Here is a 25,273-nt window from a genome sequence, read left to right as displayed (position 1 = left end):
ATACTTTAGCAAAGGCCAGATTGAAATCCTGTTTGTCGTCAAAAGAAATGATAAAAATGTTATTTATTTGTGGACCTAAACTCTTGGGAATATTATCTTAACAAGGCATTAAAACCAGTTTTTCAGAAGCTACTCTTTACGTTGCGAGTTCCAGCAGAGCAGAGATACAGACGGGCGCTGAGCGCTGAGTTGGGCCGGCTGCGCTCCCTATCCAAGGGGCTAGTGTTTGCACCTGGGGCCAGGAAGGAGTGCATAGCTCTGAACCTCTGTGTTTGTTTTTTTTCTTTTTGTCAGAGGAAGGTCTCTTACCCTTCCACATTTATACACAAGAGATTACTTTAACCTTAAGCCTAAAGAGTCACTTAGTACATGTTTAATAATTCAATTCAATAATTACACCAGGGCTCATTCTCATTTACAATTTATTAAATACTTTAAACATATAAAAATAACAATACACTCTGCCAAGTTTCTACACACATTAACAGATATAATTCACAAAGTAATTCTCCTAATAAAGAGCCATAATTATCCCCACTTCATACATAAGCAAACACAGAGAACAAAGTGACCCTCCAAAGCACACACACCCGCAGGGGAAGCAGTGGGCGCTGAATCTGGAGAGGGAGATCAAGCAGAGAAAATGCCTTGGGAAGACCAGAGGCTTCTCATGAGAGGCACTTAATCAGTCTCACTGGAAACGACTCCGGGAAACAAATATCCAATCAGCACTCTCCTCCCTCCCTCTGATCTTTTACCAGGGCTCCCCACTGGCCAAAGGGAATGAGAGCAACACAGGTTAGCCTGCTAGGGCAAAGAGCAGGCTGGAGAAAGACGGAGAGGGGATCCAGAGGAGCAGAGGACTGAAAAGAAAACCTCTGTCCATTTTCCAATGTCTTGCAGAGGAGAAATTTTTCTTGGGTTTACATTTAGATTTCTAATTATATAGCTATCAACACATCCTGTGTTCCTCTAGCATGGCAGCAGAACATCTGAAAGATGAGTGCAATTCTGGAACATGGGAGAAACAAGGCCGGAGGAAGTACAGACAAAGCAAGACACCCAGTAAAATTGTAAATGAACACTTTTAGGAATTATGTTAGAAAAACTCTTTAGACTTCTTCAGAAAGTCTTTAGAATTAGGGATGTCTTCATGATTTGTGTCACACGTACACAAACACACACATCAGAACTTCTGACACTAAAAGCATCTTTCATCTCTTTGTCGGGGTTTAAAATCTGCCTATCTACAGAATTGTACTTCAACAGTCCCTTTTATCTATGGGCTGTATTTCCACAAAAAGGACTGTTTCAATCTGAAAAATATCATATTCTGTTATTAATTTCTACTGCTTAACAACGGTTATCTTGTCAATTTATCACAATATTTCCAAAGGTGTTAGATTTCCATCCAGCATTTTCTTGAACTATTTGATATATTTAATACAAAGCATTGTACTTAGTAAGTGCATAAGGTTTAAAGTTAGTACAGTAGTAGGAGCTATTTGTTGCTCTCATTTGTTCCTCTTTTGATATAGCATATTTTTTCAAAGCACAAATCCAGAAATACACTCTTAAGTATGAGGTTAAAATCAAAGTTATGTCTTGTAATATGTACTGTTATGAACGCAAAATGTTTAAAGAAAAAAAGGCACTATATTCTCCAGATACTTATCTTGAAGTTTAGGATAAAGACACTAAAACCTAAGAGGCTGCAGATATTGAAGGTAAGCCAGAATGGCAGACTCTAAAATCAATTCCCAAATACAGTTATTTTATTTATTGGAGCATTATATCCTGCCTTCTTCCCAAAAACATGAAATACTTCATTGTCATTTCCTCCTCGTTTTCCCTGTCTTTCTTTAGATTGGCAACTGACAGCTTAGATCACGGCCTGGCAAAGCAATGAAACCACAGCCTTGCCATATGTTATTTAAAGACCTGGATTTCATTTGCTGTAGGTGAAGCCAACTGAAGTGAAAGAGCCTGATTTTTATCGCTGGGCTGCCAGCAGGATAAGGATCACAGCCCCTGCCTCCCACTGTGAACAAGATCTATAAAGGAAGATGAGCCTCTATTTTTCCACCAGGGCATTCATTTCACACAGTACCAACTGACAGAATTTTCAAGAGCCAAACTTCAACTGGTAAAACAATAAGGTCCCTCTAAATGGCTTAGAGTGTAATTAGTCAAAAGATTAGAAATATGGGAAATACAGATTCATGGCATGACTTCTGTCTAATACTAGACAGGTAACAGGTGCAGTCAAAAAGTGTCTGTTACGAGGCAGAGCCAAGAAGGCGGGAGTGGAACAGTGGGAATCTCCTGCTAAAAACATATATATTATTGAAAATACAACAAATACAACTAATCCTAAAAGAGAGACCAGAAGACACAGGACAACAGCCAGACTACATCCACACCTGCGAGAACCCAGCGCCTGGTGAAAGGGGTAAGATACAAGCCCCGGCCCAGCGGGACCCGAGCGCACCTCACCCCAGCTCCCGGTGGGAGGAGAGGAGTCGGAGCAGGGAGGGAGAGGGAGTCCAGGACTGCTGAACACCCAGCCATAGCCATCTGCACCAGAGCACAGACACAGTGTGTGCGTGAGGTGCTGGAAACTAGGGAAACAGGACAGCAAGACCTTTGAGTGGGTCCCGAAGCTGGCGCCCCTGTGACAAAGAAAAGCAAGTGCTTTTTGAAAGTCTTAAAGGAACAGGGACGCCACAGCTGGATGGAAGCTAATCAGGTCAAAGTCCAGCACCTGGAAATTCCAGGGAACCCCGGGCGCACTAACCCCCTGGGCAACAGCTCTGAGACCCCTCACGGAGGTAAACACTAAACAGCCCCCTGTCCATTACCCCTCCCGGGCCCCACCATAGCAGAGCAGCATCCTGAGTCTGGCCATGCCCACAGCAAGTGAGCTTCCTCCATACTGGCCGGGCAAGATACAGAGACCCAGTCTACACGCAATTGCCCAACACAAGCCACTAGAGGTCGCAGTTGTCCCAGTAAAAAAAGGCCAGGAGCGAGTGGAAAGCCTTGGCCCTCCCAGCTGCCAGAAAGTAAATAGCTCACCATTGCACCTATCAAAATGAAAAGGCAAAAATATTTGATCCACACAAGACTAACCCAGACAGCTTCGACATCTGCTACATCTTCCCCTGAGAAGAAACCTGGGGATATAGATTTAACCAGTCTTCCTGAAAAAGAATTCAAAACGAAAGTCATAACCATCCTGATGGACTTGAAGAGAAATATGCACAAACTAAGGAGAGAGAATACAGAAATAAAACAATCTCTGGAAGGACTTCAAAACAGAATGGATGAGATGCAAGAGACCATTAATGGACTAGAAAACAGAGAACAGGAATGCAGAGAAGCTGATGCAGAGAGAGATAAAAGGATCTCGAGGAACGAAAGAATTTTAAGAGAACTGTGTGACCAATTGAAATGGAACAATATCCACATTATAGGGGTACCAGAAGAAGAAGAGAGAGAAAAAGGGATAGAAAGTGTCTTTGAAGAAATAATTGCTGAAAACTTCCCCAAACTAGGGGAGGAAATGGCATCTCAGACCACAGAGGTACACAGAACTCCCATGACAAGGGATCCAAGGAGGGCAACGCCAAGACACATAATAATTAAAATGGCAAAGATCAAAGACAAGGACAAAGTATTAAAGGCAGCCAGAGAGAAAAAAAAGGTCACCTACAAAGGAAAACCCATCAGGCTATCATCAGACTTCTCAACAGAAACCCTACAGGCCAGAATGACATGATATACCTAATGCAATGAAACAGAAGGGCCTCGAACCAAGATTACTGTATCCAGCAAGATTATCATTTAAATATGAAGGAGGGATTAAACAATTCTCAGACAAGCAAAAGTTGAGGGAATTTGCCTCCCACAAACCACCTCTACAGGGCATCTTACAGGGACTGCTCTAGATGGGAGCACTCCTAAAAAGAGCACAGAACAAAACACCCAATGTATGAAGAAGGGAGGAGGAGGAATAAGAAGGAAGAGAAATAAAGAATCATCAGACTGTGTTTATAATAGCTCAATAAGCGAGTTAAGTTACACAGTAAAGAAGCTAACCTTGAACCTTTGGTAACCACAAACTTAAAGTCTGCAATGGCAATAAGTACATACCTTTCAATAATCACCCTAAATGTAAATGAACTGAATGCACGAAACAAAAGACACAGAGTAATAGAATGGATAAAAAAGCAAGACCCATCCATACGCTACTTACAAGAGACTCACCTCAAACCCAAAGACATGCAAACACTTAAAGTCAAGGGATGGAAAAAGATATTTCATGCAAACAACAGAGAGAAAAAAGCAGGTGTTGCAATGCTGGTATCAGACAAAATAGACTTCAAAATAAAGAAAGTAACAAAAGATAAAGAAGGACATTACATAATTATAAAGGGCTCAGTCCAACAAGAGGATATAACCATTATAAATATATATGTACCCAATACAGGAGCACCAACATATGTGAAACAAATACTAACAGAATTAAAGGAGGAAATAGAATGCAATGCATTCATTTTGGGAGACTTCAACACACCACTCACTCCAAAGGACAGATCCACCAGACAAAAAATAAGTAAGGACACAGAGGCACTGAACAACACACTAGAACAGATGGACCTAATAGACATCTACAGAACTCTACATCCAAAAGCAACAGGATACACATTCTTCTCAAGTGCACATGGAACATTCTCCAGAATAGACCACATACTAGGCCACAAAAACAGCCTCAGTAAACTCTGAAAGATTGAAATCCTACCAATCAACTTTTCAGACCACAAAGGCATAAAACTAGAAATAAACTGTACAAAGAAAGGAAAAAGGCTCACAAACACATGGAGGCTTAACAACATGCTCCTAAATAATCAATTGATCAATGATGAAATCAAAATAGAGATCCAGCAATATATGGAAACAAATGACGACAACAACACAAAGCTCCAACTACTGTGAGATACAGCAAAAGCAGTCTTAAGAGGAAAGTATATAGCAATCCAGGCATATTTAAAGAAGGAAGAACAATCCCAAATGAATGGTCCAATGTCACAATTATCCAAATTGGGAAAAGAAGAACAAATGAGGCCTAAGGTCAGCAGAAGGAGGGACATAATAAAGATCAGAGAAGAAATAAATAAAATTGAGAAGAATAAAGCAATAGCAAAAATCAATGAAACCAAGAGCTGGTTCTTCGAGAAAATAAACAAAATACATACGCCTCTAGCCAGACTTATTAAGAGGAAAAGAGAGTCAACACAAATCAACAGAATCAGAAATGAGAAAGGAAAAATCATGACGGACCCCAAGGAAATACAAAGAATTATTAGAGAGTGATATGAAAACCTATACGCTAACAAGCTGGGAGACTTAGAAGAAATGGACAACTTCCTAGAAAAATACAACCTTCCAAGACTGACCCAGAAAGAAACAGAAAATCTAAACAGACCAACTACCAGCAACGAAATCAAAGTGGTAATCAAAAAACTACCAAAGAACAAACCCCCAGGCCAGATGGATTTACCTCGGAATTTTATCAGACATACAGAGAAGACATAATACCCATTCTCCTTAAAGTTTTCCAAAAAACAGAAGAGGAGGGAATACTATGAAACTCATTCTATGAAGCCAACATCACCCTAATACCAAAACCAGGCAGAGACCCCACCAAAAAAGGAAACTACAGACCAATATCACTGATGAACGTAGATGCAAAAATACTCAATAAAATACTAGCAAATCGAATTCAAAAATATATCAAAGGGATTGTACACCGTTACAAAGTGGGATTCATCCCAGGAATGCAAGGATGGTGCAACATTCGAAAATCCATCAACATCATCCACCACATCAACAAAAAGAAAGACAAAAACCACATGATCATCTCCATAGATGCTGAAAAAGCATTTGATAAAATTCAACATCCATTCATGATAAAAACTCTCAGCAAAATGGGTATAGAGGGCAAGTACCTCAACATAATAAAGGCCATATATGATAAACCCACAGCCAACATCATACTGAACAGCGAGAAACTGAAAGCTTTTCCTCTGCGATCGGGAACTAGACAGGGATGCCCACTCTCCCCACTGTTATTTAACATAGTACTGGAGGTCCTAGCAACGGCAATTAGACAAAAAAAAAGAAATACAAGGAATCCAGATTGGCAAAGAAGTTAAACTGTCACTATTTGCAGATGACATGATATTGTACATAAAAAACCCTAAAGACTCCACTCCGAAACTACTAGAGCTAATATCGGAATTCAGCAAAGTTGCAGGATACAAAATCAACACACAGAAATCTGTGGCTTTCCTATACACTAACAATAAACTAATAGAAAGAGAAATCAGGAAGACAATTCCATTCACAATAGCATCAAAAAGAATAAAATACCTAGCAATAAACCTAACCAAGGAAGTGAAAGACCTATATCCTGAAAACTATAAGACACTCTTAAGAGAAATTAAAGAGGTCATTAACAAATGGAAACTCATCCCATGCTCTTGGCTAGGAAGAATTAATGGCCTTCCTGCTCAAAGCAATATACAGATTCGATGCAATCCCTATCAAATTACCAACAGCTTTCTTCAATGAACTGGAACAAATAGTTCAAATATTCATATGGAAACACCAAAGACCCTGAATAGCTAAAGCAATCCTGAGAAGGAAGAATAAAGTGGGGGGGATCTCACTCCCCAACTTCAAGCTCTACTACAAAGCCACAGTAATCAAGACAATTTGTAGGCACAAGAACAGAGCCACAGACCAATGGAACAGAATAGAGACTACAAACATTAACCCAAACATATATGGTCAACTAATATTCGATAAAGGGGCCATGGACATACAATGGGGAAATGACAGTCTCTCCAACAGATTGTGCAGGCAAAACTGGACAGCTACATGTAAGAGAATGAAACTAGATCACTGTCTAACCCCATACACAAAAGTAAATTCAAAATGGATCAAAGACCTGAATGTAAGTCATGAAACCATAAAACTCTTAGAAAAAAACATAGGCAAAAATCTCTTAGACATAAACATGAGTGACCTCTTCTTGAACATATCTCCCTGGGCAAGGGAAACAAACGCAAAAATGAACAAATGGGACTATATCAAGCTGAAAAGCTTCTGTACAGCAAAGGAAACCATCAATAGAACAAAAACTTATCCTACAGTATGGAAAAATATATTCGAAAATGACAGATCCGATAAAGGGTTGACATCCAAAATATATAAAGAGCTCACACACCTCAACAAACAAAAAGCAAATAATCCAATTAAAAATGGGCAGAGGAGCTGAATAGACAGTTCTCTAAAGAAGAAATGCAGATGGCCAACAGACACATGAAAAGATGCTCCACATCACTTGTCATCAGAGAAAAGCAAATTAAAACCACAGTGAGATATCATCTCACACAAGCAAGATGGCTACCATCCAAAAGACAAACAACAATAAATGCTGGCAAGGTTGTGGAGAAAGGGGAACCCTCCTACAATGCTGGTGGGAATGTAAATTAGTTCAACCATTGTGGAAAGCAGTATGGAGGTTCCTCAAAATGCTCAAAATTGAAATACCATTTGACCCAGGAATTCCACTTCTAGGAATTTACCCTAAGAATGCAGCACTCCAGTTTGAAAAAGACAGATGCACCCCTATGTTCATCACTGCACTATTTACAATAGCCAAGATATGGAAGCAACCTAAATGTCCATCAGTAGATGAATGGATAAAGAAGATGTGGTACATATACACAATGGAATATTACTCAGCCATAAGAAAAAAACAAATCCTACCATTCACAACAACATGGATGGAACTAGAGGGTATTATGCTCAGTGAAATAAGCCAGGCGGAGAAAGACAAGTACCAAATGATTTCACTCATATGTGGAGTATAAGAACAAAATAAAACTGAAGGAACAAAACAGCAGCAGAAGCACAGAACCCAAGAATGGACTATAGTTACCAAAGGGAATGGGACTGGGGATGATGGGTGGGAAGGGAGGGATAATGGCGGGAAGAAAAGAAACGGGGCATTACGATTAGCATGTATAGTGTTGGGGGGGCATGGGGAGGGCTGTGCAACACAGAGAAGACAAGTAGTGATTTTACAGCATCTTACTATGTTGAAGGACAGTGACTGTGAACTTGGTGACAAGTAGTGATTTTACAACATCTTACTATTTTGATGGACAGTGACTGTGAATGGGGATGTGGGGGGGGACTTGGTGAAGGGGATAACCTAGTAAACATAATGTCCTTCATGTAATTGTAGATTAATGATACCAAATTTTTTTAATGAATTAATTATTTTTTTTAAAAAGTGTCTGTTACTTTGAACCTGAGATTGCTAATGCCATTCCAAATGAGAGCTGTATTTGCTAAACTTTCATTTGAAATGCAAAGTTTAAAATGCTTTTCCCTTTCACTATCTCATGATACTTTAATAATCAACCTATCTTTATACTCACTGTAACAGTGCTATTTTAAAATATGCCAGTCCTCTCACCAATCACTTGTAATAGCCAATGTCTGTCTTAATTGGTCCTCTACTCCACCAATTTGAATAGCTCCCTGTATGTACATATTGTCAAAGTACCTTTAATTAAGGACCTTCATCAAGTTTTTTTTATTATTAAAGATATAAAATTAAATGCTACATTTCCATTTCTACTCAGAATATAGAAAACCATAGAAGAATATTGTAGCTGCCACAATAAGAAACACCCGATAAACTAAAAAGTATGCTTTTCTTTAAAACCATCAAAGAATAATGGACACAAAGAATTCAAAATTCCAGAGGACAGTGATACCTTCCTTATTAAGTGAATAGACTGATGATTGCTTTCATCCCTTGGACTATGTCTAATCTGCAGATAAAAACAGGAAGAGGAGCTGGACTGCTATAAGCATTTCTTTGTTGGGACAAGAAAACCAAACAAAACTACATGACTGTATGAACTGAAGAGACGGTGTTTAATTTGTAAGAGCCCCATATCAAATGCCAGTCTTCCTGATCCAACAATTCTTCCCCAGTCTCACTTGTAAGTAGTAGCTGAAGGCTGGGTTCAAAAAAGAAAAAGTATCATAGACTTCTAATTCCTGAATCATGAAGTCCTGCTCAGGAAGTGCACCTGAACACACCTATAAGATATCTAAAAACCGAGATGATCTGAAACTGATTAAAACTTCAACTTCGCACTGATACAGTTCAACTCTAGTAAAAATAAGCAATATCACCTCTTTCGCCTAGCTTCCTCACAAAGGAAAAGGCATGTCCTTTATAAAAAAATTAATTTTGTTCAAGCTTTCCTGTTTTTTACATATAATATCCAGCATCCAGCATGCAATCAAAAATTATGACACGAGCTAAAGCTTGAAAATGTGACCAATAACCAAGGGAGAAAAATGTTAATAGAAGCAAATCTGCAATTGATCAAAACATTGTCATTAATAGACTAGGATTTTTAAATACTGTAAATATCTAAAGGACAGAGAAAAAGATGTACAAGATGAGTAATCAATAGGGATTTTAGCAAAGAAAATTGAAGCTTTGAGAAAGAAAGTAAAAATCCTAGAAATTAAAATTTTTAAGTTGAAAAAAGAATTTACTGGATGAGCTTAAAAACACACTGGGCTTAGTAGAATAAAGGATCAATGAACTTGTGGACAGATAGAGAGAATTACCCAATCTGAAGAAAAAGGAGATGAAATAACTAAAATCAAATAACACCAAACACCAGAAACTTGTGAGACCATAACATTCATGAAATTGAAATTCAAGAATACAGCCTGGGATAAAAGAAGTATCAAAAGTAATGTCCAAAAATCTTTCAAAATTAATGAAAATCATCAATCCAAAGATTCACAATGCTTAGCAAATATCAATCATAATAAATGTAAAGAATACTGTACCAGGGATATCATAATCAACCTCCTGAAAATAAAAAACAAAATGAGAATCTTAAAAACAACCAGCATAAACAAAAAATACATATATTTGAGAGAATCAATAGTAATTTGAGAGTAAGAAAAACTTCTTATAAACAATGAAAGTTCGATGACATTTTTTAAATGCTGACACACACAAAAAGTCGATCTTGAATCCCATATGCAACTTCAATTAAAATAAAATATATTTTTCAGACAAACTAAATCTTAGAGAATTCATCACCAACAGACCCACACTTCAAAAATTACTAAGGGAAGCTCTTCAAGCTAAAGAAAATGTTCCCAGATGAAAGCCCAACTTTGCAGAAGTGGTAACTGTGCATAATTATAAAAGACTGTATTTCATATCTTTATAGAAATTTGATTATTTAAAGTAAAAAGGACAATAATGTATTCTGTGATTGCATTATACATACATGGCAAAAGGCCAAGCAAGCTCTCAATTGGCTTGGCTGTCAAATCCTTTCGAAATAACATCTGCTTATCATCACACATACTTTGAGATACAGATCCAGTCCAGTCCTATCACTGTACACTTTAGCAATTATTTCAGATCATTGTTTTACCCCAATCATATCCACTGTAAAGGAAAGATTGTCTTCTCCTTCCATAAACTATATGTTTTTTTCTCTTCCATAAACTATAGAGTACAATTCAACATATTATAAGTTAAGTGTTTTCTCATTGTCTGGCTAGTGAATAAATAAATATCAATGAGCTGTATTTTATTTTCTCTATTCTTGATACACTGGTTTGATATATAAAAAGGAAAATGAAACATTGTTTCTCAATAATCAAATTAACCAGATGTTAAAAAATTCAAAACAATACATTCTAGTATAAATAATGAACTTTCCTTTATATTTTAAATACCCCTAATGATAATAATGTTATTTATTGAATACTTACTTTAAGACAGGCATTTTCCCATTTAATTTCATCACAATGCTAGTACAAATTTTACAGACAAGAACACGGGAGGGTATGGAAAGCAATCAGCTTTCCCAAGGTCGCAAGGTAAAAATGCAAGGGAGCTAGGATTCCTGGGAAGGTCTTTAAGTTCCCATGCCCTTGCTGATCATAATTCCTTTAACCAGTGTAGGTGAGTGGATAGCACAGGTCCAAATGTATACCATTCACCCAGATGGTCTGCATTGGAGCATCAGCTCCTTGCTCATCTAAGTCCGGATCCTGACCATGGTCTGCATGGAACAATGCACAATGGTCTGCACCATTCTGTAAAACCTGGCCCCATCTGTATCTCTGATCTCAGCCTTATCTTACTTAGAGTGGACTACTGACTGTTCCCTGAACACACCAACTTTACTCTCACCTCAGAGCCTTGCAGGAATTATTCACCAAATATCCTTACAGCTTTTGCCACCATCTCTTTTAGATCTTTGCTCAAATATTACCTTCTTAGAGAAGATTTCCCTGCCATGGTATCTAAAATTGCAAATGCACTCCAACATTGTCTATCCCCCATATTTCCTCTTTAGTATTCATCATCATCTACCATAGTTAAGTTTTACTCATGTATCATTTCTATGTTTGTTCCTTATCTATATAAGCTCCATGAAAGTACCAAATGCTTTGTTCACTGTCCTAATTGAAATGATGCCTGCCTCAAAGTACATACTCAAAACTGTTTCTTGAATGCACATGTAGAATGGCTTTCCAACTTGGAATCAGATCTGATGATAGAATATCTGATTGCACAGAGCCATGAAATTTCCTACATAATAAATGACTGCAAACTCCCAATCATGTCTAGCATGTATGAGTATACAGAGAGAATATTCTGGTACTAAACACTTACATACCCATTTAATCCTCCCAACCATCCTAAAGTATGTATCATTATCCAATTTTATTTCAGAAAACTGAAGTTTAGAAAGTTAAACTAAATAGCCTTCTTATCAGAGTACCTAAAGAAATAGACTTGGGGCTGAAGGATTAAAGATGGCAGCGTGAGAGGTGAGACAGAGGCTTCCTCCTAAAACCACACATAATACGAAAATATAATTAATACAACTAATCCTGAAAGAGCAACAGGAAAGAGGACTCTGCCAGACTGCATACATCTGGAGAAAAGAGCAGGCCTCACGAAACAGGGTAACGTACCAAAGCTGTGGCCTAGAGGGACCCAAGCCCTTCCCCCACCCCAGCTCACCAGCGGGAGGAAGAGAAACAGAGCAGGGAGGGAGTGGAGGCCTGGGACTGCTGAATGCCTAACTCTGGAGATCTGCTCTGGGAGCACAAGCCTACATTTCATGGTGCTTTCATGATACTCTCGTGATTAGGGGGTTGGAAAGCTAAGACAGGCAGAATTCATGGAGAGACTGAGATTCCAGCCACTTGTGAAAAACAGGAATCCATATCCGGCTGCTCTGGGGAAAAAGAAAGGTGGGCAGTCTGAGAGACTTCCTAACAAGGAAGCCCTTAGAAAGAGAGCTGCTAAAGGGGAAAGGATTGCACACAGTTTACTGCTCAGGAGAAAGGACAGGTAGACAAAATTGTCCAGGTGCACTCTGCCCAGCAGGTTGGGAGCTTTCACAATCTTCAAGTGCTCCAGCCCCCTGGCTGGCTACACAGTTCCAATGACCCCCTCGTGATATGCAGCCTACTGGTCCTTTCTCCCGCCAGCCCTACCTGGCTCACAAACTGGCAAATCCTGCACTGGCATTAGGCCAGCCAGAGGAAAGATCGGTCTACAGCAACTAAAAAGGCAAAGCATAGAGGCTTATACCTGTGTGCTCAGCCTACAGTCTCAGGCAGTGGAGACAGGCATAGTGGCCGGGAAGCAGGGAACAGCTTTTTCCTCCCACCAGGCACAAATATCACTCCCCTGCAACCCCCAATATTGCTTCAGGGGCTGAGCAGCTCCAGAGAGTAGAGCTTCTGGACACTAGAGGGTGCCATATACAAATATGAAAAGCCAAAGGAGCCTGGCCCAAAGTAAAATTATTAATACAACTCCTGAGAAAGATGACATCGACTTCATGAATCTTCCTGAAAGGGAGCTTAAAAGAAAAATCATTAACATGCTCATGGAGGTACAGAAAAATATTCAAGAACTCAGGAATGAATTCTGGTTGAAGATCCAATCGGGGAAGAGCACAATGGAGGGTATTAAAAGCAGATTAGATATGGTGGAGGAGATGATAGACGAAATAGAAACTAGAGAGGAGGAATTCAAAGAAACTGAGGCACAGAGAGAAAAAAGGATCTCTAAGAATGAAAGAATATTGAGAGAACTGTGTGACCAATCCAAACATAACAATATTCACATTTATAGGGGTACCAGAAGAAGAAGAGAGAAAAAGGGATAGAAAGTGTCTTTGAGGAGGTAATTGCTGAAAATTTCCTCAATCTGGGGAAGGAGATAGTTTCTCAGGCCATGGAGATGCACAGATCTCCCAAAACAAGGGACCCAAGAAAGACAACACCAAGACATATAGTAATTAAAATGGCAAAGATCAAGGATAAGGACAGACCATTAAAAGCAGCCAGAGAGAGAAATAAGATCACATACAAAGGAAAACCCATCAGGCTAACATCAGACTTCTCGGCAGAAACCTTACAGACCCAAAGGGAGTGGCATGATGTATTTAATGCAATGAAGCAGAAGGGCCTGGAGCCAAGATTACTTTATCCGGCAAGATTATCATTTAAATTTGAAGGAGGGATTAAACAATTTCCAGATAAGCAAAAGCTGAGAGAAATCACCTCCCAGAAACTACCACTACAGTGTATTTTGGAGGGACTGCTACAGATAGAAGTGTTCCTAAGGTTTAATAGCTGTCACCAGAGGTAATAAAACCACAACAAAGAAAGTAGAACAGCTAGTTACTAGGAAAATGTAAAATTAAATTAACTATCCCCAAAGTCAATCAAGGGATAGACAAAGAGTACAGAATATGATACCTAGTATATAAAGAATGGAGAAGGAAAAAACATGAGGAGAAAAAGAAAAGAACCTTTAGATCGTGTTTGTAATAGCAAGAGTTAAGTTAGTTAAGTGAGTTAAGTTAGACCCTTAGAGAGTTAAGTGAGTTAAGTTAGACTCTTAGATAGTAAGGAATATAACCTTGAACTTTTGTTAACCACAAATCTAAAGTCTGCAGTGGTAATAAGTGCATACCTATCAATAATCACCCTAAAAGTAAATGGTCTGAATGCACCAATCAAAAGACATAGACTCACTGAATGGATAAAAAACAAGACCCATCTATACATTTCCTAGAAGAGACTCACTTTAAACCCAAAGATACACACAGACTAAAAGTGAAGGGATGGAAAAACATATTTCATGTAACTAATAGAGAGAAAAAAGCAGGAGTTTCAGTACTGGTATCAGACAAAATAGACTTCAAAACAAAGAGAGTCACAAGGGACAAAGAAGGACATTGCATAATAATAAAGGGGTCAATCCAACAAGAAGATATAACCATTATAAATATCTATGCTCCAAACACAGGAGCATCTACATATGTGAAACAAATACTAACTGAATTAAAAGAGGAAATAGAATGTGATGCATTCATTCTAGGAGACTTCAATACTCCACTCACTCTGAAAGACAGATTTACCAGACAGAAAATAAGTAAAGACACAGAGGCACTGAACAACACATTAGAACAGATGGACCTAACAGACATCTACAGAACTCTACACCCAAAAGCAGCAGGATACACATTCTTCTCTAGTGCACATGGAACATTTTCAACAATAGATCATATATAGGACACAAAAAAAGCCGCAGTAAATTCAAAAACACTGAAATTGTACCAACCTGTTTCTCAGACCACAAAGGTATGAAACTAGAAATAAATTATGCAAAGAAAATGAAAAATTGCACAAACACATGGAGGCTTCACAACATGCTCCTAAATAACCAATGGATCAATGACCAAATAAAAACAGAGATCAAGCAATATATAGAGACAAATAACAACAATAATTCAACACCACAAAATCTGTGGGACACAGCCAAGGCCGTGCTAAGAGGAAATATACTGCAATACAAGCCTACCTCAGGAAAGAAGAACAATCTCATATAAGCAGTCTAAACTCACAATTTATGAAACTAGAAAAAGAAGAACAAATGAGGCCCAAAGTCAGTAGAAGGAGGGACATAATAAAGATAAGAGCAGAAATTAATAAAATCAAGAGTAAAACAATAGAAAGAATCAATGAAACCAGAAGCTGGTTCTTCAATAAAATAAACAAAATAGATAAACCCCTAACCAGACTTATCAAGAAAAAAAGAGAGCCTACACACATAAACAGAATCAAAAATGAGAAAGGAAAAATCACTACAGACACCACAGAAATACAAAGAATTATTAGCAAATATTATGAAAAATTATATGCTAACAAACTATATAACCTAGAAGAAATGGACCACCTTCTAGAAAACTACAACCTTCCAAGGCTGACCAAGGAAGAAACAGAAAATCTGACAGATCAATTACAGCAACAAAATTGAACTGGTAATCAAAAAACTACCTAAGAACAAAATTCCTGGTCCAGATGGTTTCACTCCTCATTTTTATCAAACATTTAGTGAAGACCTAATACCCACCCTCCTTACAGTTTTCAAAGAATAGAAGAAGAGAGAATACTTCCAAACTCATTCTATGAGACCAGCATCACTCTAATACCAAAACCAGGCAAAGACACCACAAAAAAAAAGAAAATTATGGACCAATATCCCTCATGAACACAGATTCAAAAAGACTCAACAAAATATTAGCAAACCAAATTTAAAAATACATCAAAAAATTCATCCATCATGATCAAGTAGGATTTATTCCAGGGGTGCAAGGGTGGTATAACATTCGAAAATCCATCAACATCATCCACCACATCAGTGAAAAGAAGGTCAAAAACCACATGATCATCTCCATAGATGCTGAAAAAGAATTTGACAAAATTCAACATCCACTCATGATAAAAACTCTCAACAAAATGGGCATAAAGGCCAAATACCTCAACATAATAAAGGCCATAAATGACAAACCCACAGCCAACATCATACTTAACAGAGAGATGCTGAAAGCTTTTCCTTTAAGATCAGGAACAAGACAAGGATGCCCACTGTTCCCACTTCTATTCAACATAGTACTGGAGGTCCTAGCCACAGCAATCAGACAACACAAAGAAATAAAAGGCATCCAGATTGGCAAGGAAGAAGTTAAACTGTTTGCAGATGACATGATATTGTACACGAAAAACCCTAAAGAATCCACTCCAAAACTATTAGATCTAATATATGAATTCAGCAAAGTTGCAGATAATAAATTAATACACAGAAATCTGTGGCATTCCTATACACTAATGATGAACTAGCAGAGAGAGAAATCAGAAAAACCATTCCATTCACAATTGCATCAAAAAGAATAAAAGGCCTAGGAATAAACCTAAGCAAGGAAGTGAAAGACCTATACTCTGAAAACTACAAGACAATCATGAGAGAAATTAAAGAAGATACCAATAAATGGAAACACAACCTGTGCTCATGGATAGGAAGAATTAATATTGTAAAAATGGCCATCCTGCCTAAAGAAAAATCTATAGATACAATGCAATTCCTATCAAAATACCAACAGCATTCTTCAACAAACTAGAGAAAAGTGTTCTAAAATTCATATGGAACCATAAAAGACCTCAAATAGCCAAAGCAATCCTGAGAAGGAAGAATAAAGTGCGGGTAAATACACTCCCTGACTTTAAGCTCTATTACAAAGCCACAGTAATCAAGACAATTTGGTACTGGCATAAGAACAGACCCATAGACCAATGGAACAGAATAGAGATCCCAGACATAAACCCAAACATATATGGTCAATTAATATATGGTAAAGGAGCCATGGATATATAATGGGGAAATGACAGCCTCTTCAACAGTTGATGTTGGCAAAACTGGACAGCTACATGTAAGAGAATGAAACTGGATTATTGTTTAACCCCATAATCAAAAGTAAACAAGAAATGGATTAAAGACTTGAATGTAAGTCATGAAACCATAAAACTCTTAGAAGACAACATAGGCAAACATCTCCTGAATATGAGCATGAGCAACTTCTTCCTGAACACATCTCCTCGAGCAAGGGAAACAAAATAAAAAATGAACTCATGGGACTAAATAAAACTGAAAACTTTCTGTACAGCAAAGGACACCATCAACAGAACAAAAGGGCATCCTACAGTATGGGAGAATATATTTGTAAATGACATGTTCAACAAGGGGTTAACATCCAAAATGTATAAAGAATTTACATGCCTTAACACCCAAAAAGAGAATAACCTGATTAACAAATGGGCAGAGGATATGAAGAGACAGTTCTCCAAAGAAGAAAGAAATTCAGATGTCCAACAGACACATGAAAAGATGCTCCACATCACTAATCATCAGGGAAATGCAAATTAAAACCACAATGAGATATCATCACCTCACACCAGTAAGGATGGCCAGCATCAAAAAGACTAAGAACAACAAATGCAGGAGAGGATGTGGAGAAAGTGGAACATTCCTATACTGCTGGTGGGAATGTAAACTAGTTCAACCATTGTGGAAAAAAGCAATATGGAGGTTCCTCAAAAAACTAAAAATAGAAATACCAATTGACCCAGTAATCCCACTCCTTGGAATTTACCCAAAGAATACAACTTCTCAGATTCAAAAAGACAGATGCACCCCTACATTTATTGCAACACTTTTTACAATAGCCAAGATATGGAAGCAACCTAAGTGTCTATCAGTAGATGAATGGATAAAGCAGAGGTGGTACATATACACTATGGAATATTATTCAGCCCTAAGAAGAAAACAAATCCTACCATTTTCAACAACATGGATGGAGCTGGAGGACATTATGCTCAGTGAAATAAGCCAGGCAGAGAAAGACAAGTGCCAAATTATTTCCCTCATTTGTGGAGTAATACAACGAAGCAAAACTGAAGGAACAAAATAGCAGCAGACCCAGAGACTCCAAGAAGGAACTAGTGGTTACCAAAGGGGAGGGGTGTGGGAGGGCAGGTGGGGAGAGAGGGAGAAGGGGACTGAGGGGTATTATGTTTAGTACACATGGTGTGGGGGATCACAGGGAGAACAGTGTAGCACAGAGAAGGCACATTGTGAATCTGTGGCATCTTGCTGCACTGATGGACAGTGACTGCATTGGGATATGGGGGGAGACTTGATAATATGGGTAAATATAGTAACCACATTGTTTTTCATGTAAAACCTTCATAAGAGTGTATATCAATCATACCTTAAAAAAAAAGAAACAGACTTGGATTTACAATTAGTCACACAATGAAGTATTTAAATGAGCTAAAGTTAGAAAATGCTGCAAAAGGCAACTCTTGTAAATACATTTCTTTTAGGAAAGAGAAAGAGATGAAAGACATTTAGAGAAAAACAGCTGAATATCAGGAAAAAATGCAACACAGGAAACAACAATAATAAAAGGAAAGCACTGAAACTCCTTGGTTTGCTCTCAGTCATATGATGTGATTGTTTTCTTCTTTTTTGTTTTTTATACGCAATTGATTATGTACAATCCATGCAGGAGTTAGACCTATAATGCTAACATAGAAATATGCCTAATACCTATCATTAAGCGTGAAAAGAATGTTGAAGAGGAGCATGTATTTATGAACTCATTTATGGAAAAGCACTTTTAACAAACCAATATATCACTATGAATATGTAAACTCCTGGGAAATGTTTGGAAGAATATATACCAAGCTGCAAAAATGGCATGCTCCAGGACAGAACTCTGGTTAGTGTGGGAGAAAAGGAACTTTGACAGTTATTCTAGGTATTTGTGTTGTTGAAATTTGCAATATAAATGCATGTATATATTACTTGTGAATTCATATAAAGAGTACAAATATATAAATGTTTAGTATATATGCACAACCTCTTCTTCAATGGATAGAACTGTAGACTAAAACACATAAAGCCTTAGAGCTGCTTGGAATCCAGTCCCAATTCTATCCTGATTAGATGTGTGACTTTAGATAAGTTATCAAATATGAATTGAAGGATTTCAATGTCCTCATAAGTACAGTAAAAGGAGTGAATTCAGTGACATCATAAGCTCCTTCCTACCAAAGGGTTTATAAATTTGCAATGAAAAGAGAGATTCTAAGTCCATTAAACTGTTCCAGCTTTTGTTTCTTGGTAGTATTTTTCTCTCTAATCAAAGCTTATAATGACTTATATAGTTCAAAATGTTCCATTTTTTTATACACACTTACACAATGCACTTATACATACACATACATCCTTCAGGAAGAAATCAAGATCAAAGTCATCTTCTGCATCTCTCTACAACCCTAACTGCAGCACTTAATGAAATAAAGTCTTAATTTGTTACCAAATGCAAGGAAGTAATTAATTTGTCTTTACTCACCTCTGCTGGTGTACTTCAATTCAACCATGGTATGAACCAGTTGGAGTTAATACAGAGCCCACAGGTTAAAGCATCTGGTCTACAAGACTACCCTTACTTCAGACCGACCAGCTACAAATCTGGGGCATTCTTACAAGTCCCCTAAAGTTTGATAATTCACTAGACTCACTCACAGAACTTAGGAAAACACTATACTTATGACTTCAGTTTTACTATAAATGATATAACTCAGGAACAACCGAACAAAGAGACACACATGGCAAGGCCGGGAGGGTCCCAAACACGGAGCCTCTGCACCCTGTCTTCGTAGAATCGAGGAACATCGTCCTCCTAACACATCAATGTGTTCACCAGCCAGGAGGAGTTACTAAGCTTTGACGTCCAGAGTTTCTGTTGGGGTTCCATTACATAAGCATGACTGATTACATCATTGACCACATGTCCCTCCACAGAGGTCAGGCTGGCTCAAAGTTTTAACCCTCCAGCAAATGGCTTGCTTTCTGAAGCTACCTAGGAACCTACCACGACTCCCTAAACTCAGATGGGATCCAAGGGGCTCATGAATAACAAGGATACTTTCACCACTTGGGAAGTTCCAAGGGCTTTAAAAGCTCCATGCCAGGAACATGGGACAAAGACCAGACAAATTCTCATACAACTCCAAGCTAGTTGGGGACAGAACTTAAATTTGACAAATTCACCATTTTTATGTTATCAGTCTAGAACTGCCACCAATATAGCATCTTTGATTACTTATTACACTGATTAACTAAGTCCCCCAGCAAAGAGTTGATACTTTAAATTTGTAGTTACTTTTATCTTTCTACAATCCTGACAGGTAGGACAGCATTGCAGTTAAGTGTTGTAGGCTAAGGAACTGGAGTTTTTGGGTTCAAATCCAAGGCTCTACCACATCTCAGTTCTTAAGCAAATTACCTCTGCATGCTTCTCTATCAGAAAATTGGGACATAAAAACTGTATTCATCGCTTCTCGGCCTTTTGGCTAAGATCAAGTATAGTATCTGTTCTTATCAGTTTAATATCTGTTACGTTCTCTATCTGAGGACAATATATCAAATGGATTTTTGGAGCAGGGAGTTGGAGTAGGAGCTTGCTCCATCTACTTTGTGCATTGACCTGGTAGTGCAGTACTTCCAGGAAAGGTGCACCCCTTCTTTCACTGTGATTGAATATTGGAACATTGAATACAGGTAACAAAAGTCTCCTACAAAAGCTGTATATAATGCCAGACATTGGAACCATCCAGACTCAGAAGAACTACCTGGGCTGCCAGTAGTAAAACCTCTGAGTGTCCCAGTGAGGCTGTCTTCAAAGGAACCAAATCAAAAAGATGATGGAGTTTTTACGGCTCCTGTATCACCACCCAAAGTGATAAAAACTGTGACAATACCTACTCAGCCCTACCAGGATATAGTTACTGCACTGAAATACAGAAAAGAAGACAAAGAATTATAAACTGTTGCTCAGCATGTAAAGTACTTCAATGATGTGGTAGAATCTGGTGGAAATCAAGAGTTCACTGATGACATTGAGTACTTGTTAAGTGGCTTAAAGAGCACTCAACTTCTGAACACACGTTGCCTTACTGTTATTAGCTTGGCTACAAAATGTGCCATTCCCAGTTTTCAAATGCACCTGGGAGCACATGGAATGGTAGCAATGGTCTTTAAAACTTTGGATTATTCTCAGCACCACCAGAATCTGTCCCTTTGTACAGCTGTCCTTATGTACATATTGAGTAGAGATCGTTTGAACATGGATCTTGATAGAGCTAGCCTAGATCTAGTGATTCGACTTCTAGAACTGGAACAAGATGCTTCTTCAGCTAAGCTACTGAATGAAAAAGACAAAATCAAAGAAAAAATTCGAAGGCTCTGTGAAACTGTACACAATAAGCATCTTGATCTAGAAAATACAACGATGGGACATTTAGCTATGGAGACATTACTATCCTTTACTTCTAAACAAGCAGGAGACTGGTTTAAAGAGGAACTCCAGCTTTTGGGTGGTCTGGATTATATTGGAGATAAAGTAAAAGAATGTGTGGATCATTTAAGTAGACATGAGGATGAAGAGAAACTAGTAGCCTCATTATGGGGAGCAGAGAGATGTTTATGAGTTTTAGAAAGTGTAACAGTGCATAATCCAGAGAATCAAAGCTACTTTATAGCATATAAATATTCACAACTCATTGTTTCACTAGCTAAAGATTACAACATTGTGAATAATTGATTCAGCAATATACCATGCTGAGAACAGTATGCGTTTACCTGACAGTAAGCCTCTGCCTCACCAGAATGTAACCAGCCACATGGGTAAAGCAGTGGAAGACTGCATGAGGGCCATCATTGGGGTGCTGCCCAATTTAACTAATAATAATGAGTGGGACAGCACCAAAACAGAACAGGATGGCCTGATTGGCACAGCTATGAATTGTGTGCTTCAGGTTCCAAAGTATCTGCTTCAGGAGTAGAGATTTGATATTCGAGTGCCGGGCTTAGGTCTACTGATAAATCTAGTGGAATATAGTGTCAGAATCAACACTGTCATGTTCTTTTGATTCTTCCTTCTGTAGCGGAGAAGGAGATGATAGTTTAAGGACAGATGGACAAGCTCATGCTGTTCACGCTTTAGCGCAGCTACTCCTTGAGCAAGAGCGAGCAGCCCAGTTGGAAGAAAGTAAAACAGATGAACTGATCAAAGACGCTCCCACCACCCGGCATGATAAGAGTAGAGAGTGGCAAGAAACAAGTGGAGAGGTGCAGTGGGTATCAATTGAAAAGCCCGATCATACAGAAGAGAAACAGAAGGAGGAGGAGGATGAAGAACTTGACCTCAATAAAGCTCTTCAGCATGCTGGTAAACACATGGAGGACAGAATTACGGCCTTGTACACAGCGCTGCTTCTTGGATGTCTCTGCCAGGAGAGTCCAATCAATGTGTCTGCCATGCAGGAGTATCTGCCAGAAGGGGACTTTTCAATAATGACAGAGATGCTCAAAAAATTCCTGAGCTTCATGAATCATACTAGTGCTGTTGGGACCACAAGCCAGAAATTTATCTCTAGAGTGACTGAATACTTGGAACACTGCTAGCTGCTTTACCTTTGCTTCAGGTGCTCAGTAATGCTGGAGCTGTTCTTACACAAAGAAAAGTCATGAAAGGCGACCTTGAAGATAGACCAGGAAAGTTCATCAGTAACATTCATGTTTGGATTTTTAAGGCCATGTGATTTCTTCATCATACATTCTGCATTTGCTAAATGACAGTTACTATATCAATCTGCAACTATCAACAGTGAGGGAAAAGGTTCAGGCTGTTAACAATTTCATGCAGTACTTAAAAACACTCACTTCGGCAGAGTTTATACTCTCCCCTTGTTGTCTGATTTTTTTCTGGGCAAGTTTTAAGGGGAATATTTGTGCTGCTGTTAGTGCAACTGCTGTGTATGTTGAGCCACTGTTGTCATGCCAGACAGGTGCAGAGGCAACCTAGCTACTGAGGAATTGATGTTCTAAGGACATTCTAGATAACAGGTTAGTTCCTTTTTCAGGCTCATTTGCTTTTGCTTTTTCATTGAATGATTCCAATAGTATGTGAAGCTTTTAATAATTTTGTGAATTAAAAAAATTGTACTCATCTCCTATGCTGATTGTAAGGATTAAATGTGATGACATGGAGGGGCAGAGCCAAGATGACAGTGTGAGTAGAGCAGTGGAAATCTCCTCCCAAAACCACATATATTTTTGAAAATACAACAAAGATAACTCTACCTAAAAGAGAAACCAGAAGACCCAGACCACATCCACACCTGCGAGAACCCAGCACCTCAAAAAAGGGGTAAAATACAAGCCCTGGCCCAGCAGGACCCATGCACCCCACACCCCAGCTCCGGGCAGGAGGAGAGGACTCAGAGCAGGGAGGGAGAGGGAGCCCAAGACTGCTAAATAGCCAGCCCTAGCCATCCACACCAGAGCACAGACACAGTGTATGCGTGGGGTCCTGGATACTAGGGAAACAGGACAGTAAGACCTTTGAGCAGGTCCCTGCAGCCGGCACCCTGGGGACAAAGAAAAGCGAGTGCTTTTTGGAAGTCTTAAAGGCACAGGGACCCCACAGCTGGATAGAAGTGTCCTGGGACACTTAGTCCAGCAGCAAGGAAATCCGGGCACCCTAAACCCCTGGATACCAGGGCAGCTCAGAGGCCCCTCACAGAGATAAACAGCCTCCCAGCTGTTCCCCCTCCAACGCAGCTCCACCACATCGGAGCAGTAGCCCGAGGCAGGCCACACACACAGCAACAGCAGAGATAAACTCCATAGCAGCTGGGCAAGAATCAGAAGCCTAGTCTTCATGCAGCTGCCCAGCACAAGCCACTAGATGTCGCTGTTCTCCCAGGAGAGGAAGGCCACAAACCAACGAGAAGGGAAGTTCTTCCAGCCATCACTCGTGCCAGCTCTGCAAACTATCTCTATCGCCATGAAAAGCCAAATTTCAGGCAGACAAAGATTACAGAGACAACACCTAAGAAGGAGACAGACCTGGCCAGTCTTCCGGAAAAAGAATTCAAACTAAAAATCATAAACATGCTGATGGACATGCAGAGAAATATACAAGAGCTAAGGGATGAAGTCCGGAGGAAGATTACAGATGTCCAGAAAGAGATTACAGAAGTGAAACAAACTCTGGAAGGATTTATAAGCAGAACAGATAAGATGCAAGAGGCCATTGATGGAATAGAAACCAGAGAACAGGAACACATAGAGGCTGACACAGAGAGAGATAAAAGGATCTCCAGGAATAAAACAATATTAAGAGAACTGTGTGATCAATCCAAAAGGAACAATATCCATATTATATGGGTGCCAGAAGAAGAAGAGAGAGAAAAAAAGGGATAGAAAGTGTCTTTGAAGAAATAATTGCTGAAAATTTCCCCAAACTGGGGGAGGAAATAATCGAACAGACCACGAAAATACACAGAACTCCCAACAGAAAGGACCCAAGGAGGACAACACCAAGACACATAATAATTAAAATGGCATAGATCAAGGACACGGACAGAGTTTTAAAGGCAGCTAGAGAGAAAAAGGTCACCTATAAAGGAAAACCCATCAGGCTATCATCAGACTTCTCAACAGAAACCTTACAGGCCAGAAGAGAATGGCATGATATATTTAATGCAATGAAACAGAAGGGCCTTGAACCAAGAATACTGTATCCAGCATGATTATCATTTAAATATGAAGGAGGTATTAAACAATTCCCAGACAAGCAAAAGTTGAGGGAATTTGCCCTCAACAAACCACCTCTACAGGGTATTCTAGAGGGACTATTCTAGACGGGAGCATTCCTAAGACTAAACAGATGTCACCAGAGAAAATAAAATCACAGCAAAGAAAGCAGACCAACCACATACTAACTAAAGGCAAAAAATAAAATCAACTACCCACTAAAAGCAGTTAAAGGAAACACGAAAGAGTACAGAATAAAACAACCAACATATAAAGAAGGGAGGAGGAGGAGGAATAAGAAAGGAGAGAAGAAAAGAATCTCCAGACAGTGCAAATAACAGCTCGATAAGTGAGCTAAGTTATGCAGCAAGATACTAACGAAGCTAACCTTGAACCTTTGGTAACCATGAATCTAAAGCCTGCAATGGCAATAAGTACATATCTTTCAATAGTCACCCTAAATGTAAATGGAATTAATGCACCAATCAAAAGACACAGAGTAATAGAATGGATAAAAAAGCAAGACCCATCTATATGCTGCTTACAAGAAACTCACCTCAAACCCAAAGACATGCACAGACTAAAAGTCAAGGGATG

The 25,273-nt window shown here is 38.9% G+C and overlaps 1 non-coding gene and 1 pseudogene across 1 annotated transcript; both read left to right on the top strand.

Moving 5' to 3' along the window:
- Positions 1-977: 977 nt before the first annotated feature.
- Positions 978-22,540, top strand: LOC108408248 (wings apart-like protein homolog; annotated as a pseudogene).
- LOC118972558 (U2 spliceosomal RNA) lies at positions 20,408-20,598 on the top strand. The gene has a single exon (XR_005061596.2). It is a non-coding gene; the product is annotated as a U2 spliceosomal RNA (small nuclear RNA).
- Positions 22,541-25,273: the final 2,733 nt, after the last annotated feature.

The sequence above is a fragment of the Manis javanica genome, chromosome 9 (genome assembly GCF_040802235.1).
Source record: "Manis javanica isolate MJ-LG chromosome 9, MJ_LKY, whole genome shotgun sequence".
Classification (NCBI taxonomy): domain Eukaryota; kingdom Metazoa; phylum Chordata; class Mammalia; order Pholidota; family Manidae; genus Manis; species Manis javanica.
The sequence above is the reverse complement of the archived record's forward strand: the minus strand, read 5'-3'. Positions and strand labels throughout refer to the sequence as shown.